The sequence below is a fragment of the Epinephelus fuscoguttatus genome, linkage group LG3, assembly GCF_011397635.1.
Source record: "Epinephelus fuscoguttatus linkage group LG3, E.fuscoguttatus.final_Chr_v1".
NCBI lineage: Eukaryota > Metazoa > Chordata > Actinopteri > Perciformes > Serranidae > Epinephelus > Epinephelus fuscoguttatus.
In genome coordinates, this window is record NC_064754.1 from 43,834,268 (window position 1) to 43,846,616 (window position 12,349).

A 12,349-nucleotide genomic window follows, 5' to 3' on the forward strand; every position below is an offset into this window, starting at 1 on the left:
CCCGTTTTCTGAGCTCAGTTTTTTTCCAGCTCTCAGAGCAACTGTGTCGCTCTCAGCTGACTACACCTGCTCAAGGGAAGGATACCAGAGGACAGACGCCGATGTTCCAAGCAAGTCGTCAAAATGAAATGTAACCTACTCCGCAAGTCACGGCGTTATTATTTTATTGCAGAGTTTGCTGAATTGCGCTATAGTGATAACTGATGTGCACAATGTATTTGTAGTTTAGTTTCATTTCGCAACGTTATCAGCAGCGGCCACCAGATTAATATCAGGTTTTCAGACCACAGATGCATGCATGGACTAGGCCTACATCTTTACTGTCATCAAGGGGACATTATTGAGAGTGACACTGAACTATACAGAATACACACCACAACATATCAGGCTACTTCGAGCTTTAGCAGGTGGGAGATTACTAAGAGTTAGAGTTTATATATTTTGAAGTGGGGTTGTATGGGGTAGGCTACTTATCTTATTTTGTTTGTTATTGTATGATTTTGTATTTAAAAGGCTGAGTTTGGATTCACCAAAGTGATACAATAGCACAAACCATTGATCAAGGCAGTGGTAGACCAGCAGCTCCTGCCATCAGTGAGCTTAAATGGCTGTTTTTATCAGTGGAGTGTGGTGGCTTTGACAAAAGCATAGATGGGAAACTATAAAGGCGTTAAGTGTGTTCTGTCAGAACGGGCTGTTGATGGAGAGGTAAAGCAATGAAAATATTTTACATATAGCGTGCACTTAAACTGGTATTAGGTTTTTTTTTAGGTGGGACATGTTTTAGGTGGCCCAAATACCTTTTTGTGGCTGAGCCCTCCACAGCAATTCATTGGTTAGCTTCTGCGACAGACTCTTGCCTGCTTCTCCAAACTGGGGACTGACATCTACTGTGGGTAACACACTGGCTATGGATAAGTACCCCATACAATCCCACTTCAAAAAATCCAAACTATCCCTTTAAGTACTTACTTTAAGGGGCATTCCAGCAACTTAGTCTTGTGCTTTCATAAAGTTGGGAGACTTGCAAGAGAAACCATTTTAAAAAAGAATGGTGCAAATAGAAGCACCAGAGGCTAAGATATTAGGAATTGAAGCTTCTCGTAGGGCAAGCTTCAAAAAAGCCAAATCTAACATTTCCCATGTTGCAACCAGCTTTTGTTAGACCCTCCCTGCTTTATAGATGCCCTCGTCTTAAAATCTACACACCTGCAATTTGTAACTCAGGTTTCTGTTAAAAAAATTAGCTGTGTCCAAATCTAAATGACTGGCAAACATATGTAAATGCGTAAAATCAGTGTAAATTTTACTTTAATCACAGATAAGATTATGTTAAGTAATGGGTGACACCAAAGTCTCTTTTCTTCAGCTGTTCAGAATGATAGAAAGTGGTGTGTCTTTTCCGGGGGAGTGTCTTTGGTTTCATCTACCCTCAAAAGTGTGTGATCTTGGCAAAGCGTCAAACACACTTGTGTAAATGGAGACAGTGTGAGCCATTTTACACCACAGGTAATCAATGCTGATGCTGGAACCTGACAGTTACTGTGTTGCTGACATGTAAAACGAGCTTTGTAAACAAGTGCTGATCCTATATATGAACCAGCTCGTTTTCACACCTGAAACCCAAGACCTCTGCCGTTGTTCAAGTTTAAACCATAGCTAACGGTGAAAAGTTACACTGAAAGTATTTCCATGGTGTGATAATAACTGTCACAAATAAAAATAAAAGATTAAAAGGAATTAAGTGAAAACCCCTTCTGTATTTGATTAACAGTCAAGTACAGAAATACTTAGATTTGCATGTACAAACTTATTTTGCTATGTGTTTCATATACAAGGGTTGCACAACTCTGTCTGGACTTGTGTGGCCTGTAAGCTTCTGTTTAGTTCTCAGAGTTAAATACACTCACATCCTAATTATGTAAGAGGTTTAGCAGTGATGGCAGTGGATGATAGCAGTAAGGCGATTGTGTCTCAAAGGCCAGGTTAGCTGAGTTCGTACAGCCACCACACCAAATGTTAAACAACAGCAGTTACATTAACAAGTTATTGTATGGTCACATAATGTCTGGCTGGAGTGTGTGTTTAAAGAGTATGTGATGTATTGAGAATCCATCAATCAAGGTCACTGCAAAAGGTCATTAAGTTACGTGTTGGTCAGTGGTTCATGTCAACATTTGTAATCATTAAGTGGGATGTACAGAAGCCTCAGTGGGCTGAAAGAAAAAACTATAATGTGACATCGGGGATTCATATACAGCTTGGTATTCATTACCTGCACTCTCAACAATCCAATAAAGGCAAAAAACAGGGAAATAATCTTATATTATTATATATCATCAAGGGAAGCATGTGTGACTGATTTCTCTGCCATCTCTTTCTGGAAGACTTGTCTTTGGTGTGCTTGTGCTTTGGAAATATCAATATATAAGTCGAGGCCTACTGGGGGGTTCAAAAGTATAGAAACTTATGCATACAGTCTGTGGTAAATTGTGATAACGTACTCTGGATCAACCACTCAAGAGCAGACAACAGAAAATACTGTGTTTATATGGGAAAAGAAATGATACTATCTTACTTGCGAGGAGTTAACATGGATATGCAGCGCCCTCTACTGGTGAATTGCTGCACTTACAACAAATTGCAATTACGAAGCCTTAAAAGGTAACAGGTTTCATTTGACAAGCTGATGTTTTATTGACAGCATGTACTCCTTATATTTCCATTTTCTCTCCACATCTGTAGTAGGACACATCACATTGTACCCAGCTGCACCTTGTATTATCAAAAAAAAGGCATTCTGCTGTTCTTTGCAGCTGGTAGGCCTCACCTTTTTCACTATCACAACAAACTGGAGCCGATATGTTTCTGTGTAATGAAGCTGTGGCAGGAAGACTCTCAGCCTACTTTGTCATCACACTGATGTTTCAACTCTCAACTACTATCCAATGATGTCTGTGCGCAAGCTTTTTATTCATCCAGTGATCATCTGGAAACCACATTACCTGTTTTGTCTCTCTCTCTCTCTCTGCTGTATTGTCAGTGTCAAGACCCTGTCTAAGGCTCCGTAACTCAATCTCAGATTGGCTGCTGTTTAAAGAACTCTACATCTATAGACAGTGGAGGACTCAGGCTGTCTGAGGGGCAGGGGCAAAAAAAAAAAAAGTTTCCAGCATTGTAGGGCAATCAAAATGGCACTGCATCATATTTTCTCAATTTTAGGGCAGTGGAGGGCATTGCATCACATTATCTCCATTCAAGGACACCCATTAGTGCACTGCATTTTTTTTTATACTAGAGGGCACTTTATTACATTTTCTTTACTGGAAGGGTGCCCTAGGGGGCACTGCATCATGTTTTCTTGATTTAAGGGCACCCATTAGTGCTCTCCATCTATTTTTTTTTTTTTTTTCACAGGATGGGCACCGTGGAGGACACATTATCATGTTTTATTTCATCATGCCATATAAACCAATTTATGTTTTTGGTCATGCTAGTTGTGTGGCTCTACACAATGTTGGTTGGTCCACCAGACCTGGAGCCACACCACCGCACAAGTAAAAATGCTCACAACAGCTTAGGTTATGTGCACAACCATATATCTCGCTTTACTTCTGCGGTGGTGTCTGTGTCACTGTGCAGTTACACCTCCAATATGCTAGATGGCAGTGGAGGTTTCTGTTAAGTGCTGTGAAGTTTAGTTGATTCAAAACACACATTAAACACACATTGAATATGGCTTAATAGATACAATCTCAAACACAAGCACACAAATTGGCTTCACGCAGCACTGACAGACAGACACTTGTCTTTATCTGGACACATTTCCCACACAAATACAACATGCTAACATTATTAGCAAAAGCCTATGGCATTTTACATTGTATAAATTAGCCTAGCAACTAGCGATCTTTCCCTCTTCTCATATAAAATCAGTGACAACAGCAACATGTAACAAAGGTAACGGCATACTATTTGACTCCATTACAACTCACAACTTTCACCGACAAAACAACTGTCACACTAAACACGTTTTCTAAACAAATACAACATGCTAAGGCTATTAGTAATAAGGTATTGTATAAATTAGCCTAGCAACGAATGGAGATTTCCTCTGTTCTTATGAAGCCAGGATAAATCCAAAGGTATAAATTCCTAAAGGATAAATCACACACAAGACGTATAATGCTATTTTAGTGGAGGCTTTACTGTCTTCACAATTAATTGGTTCTTATCTGTGAAATACAAGTAAATACAAGCTTTGTTTCCACTGAGGGAAATGGTGACAGTATACAGAAACAGACAGGAGGTCTGCGTCACCGCAACGCTAGGTGCATGTCAGTCTACGGCGTTAGGTTACGGTGTAGGCTATAAATTAGTTTTAAAACAGCTTTCACACAGAGCGCGATTTTCGCCGCGCCCACCGCAGGGTAGGGCGCGCATCGCGCACATATTTGGCGCAAGTTGCAAAGCGACCGAAAAGTATTCCGGTTCCGGTCTGGCGCCCCGGATTTCATCATGTATCTGTCCCTGCTTCAATGAAAAGCCCTGGCTTTTGTTCTTCTTCTAAGGAGGAGGAGGAGGAGGAGGAGGCGAGCAGCAGCAGCAAGAAGGGTATGGGTCCATGAAATCCTCATGGCAATACACTTTTCTTGAGTTAAAGACTGATGCTAGAACTGCCGAATAGAAACTATGAATATTGTTGTTTGTCCCGTCCAGTATATTTCTAGTGGTAGCAGGTTGCAGTCGCAGCTGTCAAGGTTGTCAGCGATGGCACACAGGAATAAGTAGCATTCAAGCAATGATGCCGCCATACAAGCCTGCTTTCAACAGACCTTTAGCACAGCTATGCTACCAACTTCTGGTCTGACCTACAGCAGCAGGTGCCTCTGCAGCTGGAGCTTCGACAGATGGAGCCTCAACAGCAGTGGCGGCTCCTGCCAAATTCCGCAGGGGGGGGGGGGCAATTGTTGTGATGATGGCTGAGGTGACCTGTTCAATGGGTAAATTTGAATTAATTTGGCTCTGCAATGACTGAACAATCCACTGTGGTCATCAACTTTTCATCACTTTGCCCACATAAATACCTTTGAATGTGAACAGAGACCTGTTTTACCATTAATCAAATAAAACTGAGTACGGTATTCACTGAGTCATTGTCAGTCTTAATCAGAAAACATTTTACTATAGCTAAGTGGAAATTCATTTTGTGTTCTGATTAAAAAAATAAATGCAGACATACTCTGCAACTTAATACAACTTAATACACACACAAGCCTAGGATGTGGTAAGATACGATATTCCTCACTATATGAATTGACTGATAACAAGATCTGTATAATGGATTGTAAAGAAATTCATCAGGTTTTTATTTTGTAGACAATTGATCTGGATTTATAGCGTGATGGGATGGCAGCACAATGATGTGTGTGTTATCAAGTAGAAGAGCGGGTGTGAATTTGGACGCATTATGCGTCGTTACTTTATAACCTATATGGTTAAAAAGCCTCTTGGATCAGCTGGAAACGTTAGCCATGTTGATCTTGAATGTGACCGCTGCACAGTGGCGCTGCCTCATGTGATGTCGGAATAATCGGAAAAATGAGTTTCCAACCATAAAGCAATATTTCAGTGGAAACGGTTGATGACGTGTTTTTTAAACATTTTGAGTGATGAAATACAACTCATCTTCTTTGTAATGTCCATGATGTCTCCACATTACGACTTAAACGCTCATGAACACACAATGAAGTAAGAACGACTTCCCGACATGGGAAATCGGACCATCCTAGGAGCACATGAATGATACTTGGTGGTTTACATATGACAAAAACATGTTGGGGCAAGCCCTCCCGGAACACATAGAGCAGAATGAGGACTTTGGATTTTGCCTACCCTCTCTTACATTGTAATCATGTTCAAAAGACATATGGTCAGGTCTTAAATAAAGATTTGGCTGTTCACATCAGAAGCTCAAGTCACATAAAAGATGAATGATTTCAAATAAAAGATTTTTCTTGAGTTAAAGACTGATGCTAGAACTGGCTCATTTTGAGACCGCCGTTTTTGATTATCTGAGATAAATACCATATCAACAGTAGTACGACTACTGTACAAGGTTGTACAGTGCCTTACTAGGCTTCCAACCACTAAAAAATTCAGTACACAAGTAAATAAATTCACAACTTCTTGTTTCATAGTTATTTGAATATTCTACTTTGGGATAATATAATACTATTTATAGATAATAAATAAACAGAACACAGGTAATATAATACAATGTCTTTGTATTTTGGGAGGAAACCGGAGTACCTGGAGAAAACCCATGCCGACACAGGGAGAACATGCAAGCTGCGCACAGTAAGCTGGAACCAGTAGCCCTCTTGCCTAACAGCAAGATTGCTATTGGTTTTGTTGCCAGCAGTGAACTTCTGCCCGCAGATCATCAATCTCTGTCTCTTGTTTTTCTAAGTCAAAGTTTTGGCGCGTTATCCTGCTTTGCATACTACGCATTTGTGCCTCTGCATTCTTCAGTTTGTCCTGCAGGGTCAGTTTCTCCCTCTCTAGCTCTCTGAAATAGGTATCACCTCTGTCCCTCATTTCACTTAACTTCAGCTCAAGTGACCTGTTTTGTAACTTCAGCGTTTCCTGCACCCTGTCTGTCTTAGCCCTGGCTGTCTGGACTTGTTCCTGGAGGTCTTGCACATATGTGTCCAGGTCTTCAATCCGATAATTGAGAAGTCTTTCATTGTTCTTATATTCCTGCAGTGATTGTCTCAACTTTTCAATCTCTGACACGTGTTGTTTCCACCTCAGGACAACACTGATCAGCGTGGACCTTATCCTGAGACATCTTGTTAATGCTAGGTGTTTGCTCAGATATGGCAGCAGTTAAATCCTTCAATCCTTTCCCAGAAATGGCACGGGTGAAACCTGTCTCTGTCCCAGGAATGAGGGTGTATTTATACACTTTTCAGAGTTGTAATGTGATGTCATTCGTGATGTATGATAACTTAACAAATAATTTCAAAATAAAACACCCCGTTTGACAAATGCGATGTATATATGTGTGTGTGTTTAGTGGTATCTAAACATAGCGCGAGAGAGATGAACACACACACACACACACACACACACACACACACACACAAAAGAAAGACAGAGACAGAGACAGAGTGGGCCGGCTATAGGGGGTGGGGGTTGGGGCACACACGCAAACAGAGAGAGATACCCATGATGGAAAAACAGCCCCAAATGTGACGGAGACAACAGCTGGGAGCAAAAGCGCTTGTCGACCGGCGTGGAGAAATGCACGTCTGATGTGAACGGGCTCACATGAGAATTTTGGTGCGCTGCACTTCGCTGGCAGTGTGGCCCTAGTTAGGCAGGGGCCACATCCAACTCCAGAGTCAAGAACCTGTTCTTGGCCTCCAATCTTCACTGTTCCTCGTTTTTCATATTTCACTGAAATTCAGCTCCAAAGAGCAAATGGCACTCTTTTTATCCCTCTACCAAAGCTAAGAATGGACATCCTTGAAGGCATGGCTGAAGAGTTCTTCAAATACACATCATATCCCAGTGATTCCCAAATTGAAGAGGTTTCTGAGGTCTTGGTGCATACCCACCCATGCTTGAAGGAAAGAGGAACACATGCCTGTTCATCAGGGATGGAAACACTATCTAAGGACAAAGGCTGGCAATTTTCGCACAAAACTTAACAAAACTGGATACCCTGAGGTCAGTGTAAATTCTCAGCGTAAAGGTCAAGAAAAAGCAGCTGCAAACATCAAAAAGCCAAGAAACACAATTGTGACATATCTGTGTAGTGAGTTTCAGTTAATCACAATGTTCAGATTTTGTGTAGCTGCAAAACTTTGGTATTAATGGATTGTATAAGCAGGAGGCAACTCAGTGTCAATTGTGCAAGCCCAGGCAAGACAATTGTCAGCCTACTTAACACCATTTGACAGAGTTTCTAAATATGGAAATCAAATAAACATGCACTAGAATGTTAGATACAGGCAACATCCCATTCAAAAGATTGTCTCTACTTTGGCTGGTTGTGATTCAATGCCCAAGTCTCCTTTTATAGTCCAAACTATTGGTCCTTTTTTTCAGCACAGAAAAAAAAAATGTAGCTCTAACTGCCTCTCTGTGCACCACGCTTGCGGACACGTGAGCAGGTAAACAGAATTACCTCGCGTTCATGTGTGTTCACATGCTTTTGCTGGTCTCACGTGCACACGTGAGCGCAGTGCACAGAGAGGCAGTTAGAGCTACAGGCTACAATGAGGCTAAAAACAGAGTTCAAATGACGTTTTTCCAAACAACTTTTTATGTCGGGGCTTCAGGACACTTGGATCACTATGAACGAGCAGTATGGAGATATTTTATGGTTTCAATTATGTGTTTTTGGATGTTTGAATCTGGGGCGCCGTCAGCCTCCATTACGTGGAGTTGTGTTGCTGCTCCCTCCCCCCTGCAATCTCCGCAAGCGAAGTGAGGACTCTAAAACTTCACCTGAGCCTCCCTTGGCATATGGGTGAGTAGATAATGGCTGAATTTTCATTTTTGGGTGCACTATCCCTTTAAGTCAAGGTAACCAGTGGGGTGAGAATGAGGGGGTTACAAACAATGTCCTGGAAAATGTCTTGAAAAGTGGAGACTAATATTTAATTTCACTTCTTTGCAGAGTGAGGATATTGACCTCAAGAAGGACTGTGTCCTAAGAAGTTTGTGTGTCAAGCTCAATGAGGACAGCAACACTCTCATGAAGGAGTACTTGGTTAACAACACAGTCCCCAGACCATGTCAGCTTTATAACTGCACACACTCATTCAGATGGAAACCAGACAGTGTAGGGAAGTACCAGGAGGCGCTGGAAAATCAGCAAATACAGAGTTTAATTCATTTATTTCTGTCTGAAATGTTTCCTCATAATAACATTGGTGTAAACTTTGCTGTGAACAAAATCAATTCAATTTTTCATCATTTGGCTTTATTATCTAATTTGAAAATCTCCGAACAAAAACATAAACAAATAAACAACAACAAATGGTTTGACATCGAATGCAAAAACTTGAGAAAAACTTTAAGAAGATTATCCAATCAAAAACACAGAGATCCAGATAACCAGAACATACGCCTTCAGTATGATGATGTTCTGAAACAATACAAATATACCCTAAAAACAAAGAAAGAACAGCACACCAAGAACCAGCTCTGTGAAATCGAGGAATCCTTAGAGTCCAACCGGTTCTGGGAGAAATGGAACACCATAAACAAAAACCAGAAAGATGAACTGGCACTTCAAGATGGCAATACCTGGACTAATCACTTCAGAGATCTGTATAGTAATATCACAAAAAATAGTGATCAAAACAATATCTACAATAAAAGGAAAACCCTGGAATCTGCGCTAAAAAAAAACAAACAACCAAAACCCCCTAGATTACCCAATAACAGAACAAGAACTCACAGAAACCATCCAATCCGTCAAAACAAAAAAGAGCTGTGGAGTCGATGGAATATTAAACGAAATGATCAAATACTCAAACAATAAAATTAAATTGGCGATTCTCAAACTATTCAACATAATTCTATCAGTTGGCACTTTTCCAGACATCTGGAACAAAGGTTTAATAACTCCAATTCATAAATCTGGGGATAAATATGACCCAAATAACTACCGCGGGATCTGTGTCACTAGTAACCTGGGAAAAATATTTTGTAACATCATTAATAAACGAATAGTAAATTTTCTTTCTGAACATAATGTTTTACATAAATGCCAAATTGGATTTTTGCCAAATTCCCGCACAACTGACCACATATTTACTCTCCACACCTTAATTGACCAAGAATTAAATGTAAAGAAAAGAAAGGTCTACGCCTGTTTTGTTGATTTCAGAAAGGCCTTTGACTCCATCTGGCACGAGGGTCTTTTCTACAGGCTCCTTGAAAGTGGAATTGGGGGGAAAACATACGATTTCATCAAAGATATGTATACAAAAGCAGATATGCCATAAAAATTGGAGACAAACAAACAGCCTTCTTCTCCCAGGGCCGGGGGGTCAGACAAGGATGCAACCTCAGTCCCATCCTCTTTAATTTATATATCAATGAATTAGCAAACCAATTAGATCGGTCCACAGCACCTGGCCTCATCCTGAAAGACACAGAGGTCAAAAGTCTCCTATATGCAGACGACTTAGTGCTGCTCTCACCCACTAAAGAGGGTTTGCAACAGCACCTGAACATCCTGCAGGACTTCTGTCAGACCTGGGCCCTGACAGTAAATACCACAAAAACAAAGATAATGATCTTTCAAAAGCAATGCACAAATCTAATGAACACACACAATTTCTATTTGGACAACACTAAATTACAACAGACAAAAAACTACACATACCTCGGCCTAAACATCACATACACAGGAAACACCAACATGGCTGTGAAGGATCTGAGAGACAAAGCCAGAAGAGCTTTCTGCGCCATAAAAAGAAATATAAAAACAAACATTCCAATTCGAATCTGGCTAAAAATATTCCAATTTGTAATTGAACCAATTCTCCTATATGGAAGTGAAATCTGGGGTCCAAAATTAAATCAAAATTTCGACAAATGGGACAAAACAGTCATAGAAAGTTTCCACACTGAGTTCTGTAAGAACATCCTGCAGGTCCAGAGAAAGACCCCAAACAACGCCTGCAGAGCAGAACTCGTCCAATACCACCTTATTTTAAAAATACAAAAGAGATCAATTAAATTTTACAACCACCTGAAGTCAAGTCACCCACAGACATACCATCACAAAGCCCTCAGCTGCCCAGAGAAGAGTCCCCTCGGCCAGCTGGTCCTGAGGCTCTCTGCAGACCAAAACACCAACCCAATCAGACCCAACCAAATGATAAACCATCAGAAAGAAAAATACATTACATATTGGAAAGAAACAACCAAAACACAGAGTAAATTACAATGTTATCTGGCCCTAAAAAGAGAATACACGTTAGCAAATTATCTGAGCACAATCCAAGGTGCTTCAGTGAGGAAAGTGTTGACTATGTACAGACTCAGTGGACACAGTCTTGCCATAGAAACAGGTCGCCACAGACAGAACTGGCTGCCAGAGGACAGACTCTGCTCCCAGTGTGACAGAGGACAGGTAGAGACAGAGCTCCACTTCCTCACCTCATGTCCAAAATATCAAACGTTAAGAAACAAATATTTCACACATATAACACAAACATGCCCCGAATTTGAATTTAAAACAGACACAGAGAAACTCCCTTATTTACTGGGAGAAATCCCCAAATGTTTAACGACTGCAGCAAAATTCATCTGCTGCTGTAACGAGCTGAGAACGACCAGTGGACACTGAGATACACAACTAATACACACACACACACACACACACACACACACATGAACACACACACACACACACACACACACACACATAAACACAACAATGTAACACTTCAACCCCCTCAGACACACATACATGTATATAGTTTAATGTTAAATTTTATATATCACTTGTTATTACTTATTATTACTATTATTTACTACTACTTTTACTACTAATACTATTACTATTATTGTTGTTATACTATTTTTACACTTATTTTATTTTATGTTATTAATTCTCTAAGTGCTTTGACAATATTGTTATTATAACTTTCATGTCAATAAAGCGAATTTGAATTGAATTGAAAATTGCATTTTACTGTGAGCTTTCAGTATTAAACTTGCAATATTTTCTTTATTTCAAAATGGTCAATTTGTTTTTCACCATTAGAACATCAACAGTGAGGAAGCCAAGAGAGGGATTGCACAGACCACCATGGGGCTTTATGTGATTCGCAAAGAAGGTGCTGATTAAGACGACGAGCCAGAGGATGTTGGAGTGGTGATCAAGGGTGTGGAACTGCTGTGCAAGCTGGGAAGTATTTCCTTTGGATGTGCCATGCTCTTTGGACTGATTTACACTCTCAGCGTGAACTATCCCCAGGAACACAAATTCACATTTGAGTTCTTCTAGAAAGTGTTGATGAACCTGGATGGCAACAAACTGTCCCCAAAGGTCCAAACACTCAAAATTAAGATGCTTCATTGAGCTCACAAGTACAGTGATGGACAAAGTCCCTTAACTAGTTCATGTGGTTTTAAAAAGCCAAACAAACACAATACAGCTTGTTCTTCTTCTTCAGTCACCCTTTTTCAATATCATTTCAATACCAATGTCAATATCAATAAATAGCCACTAGGGGGCATCAATAAAACAAGACAAACATTTAACTTCCACTAGCTTTATACAACTGATTCTTTAAATGAAATACATTAAAAA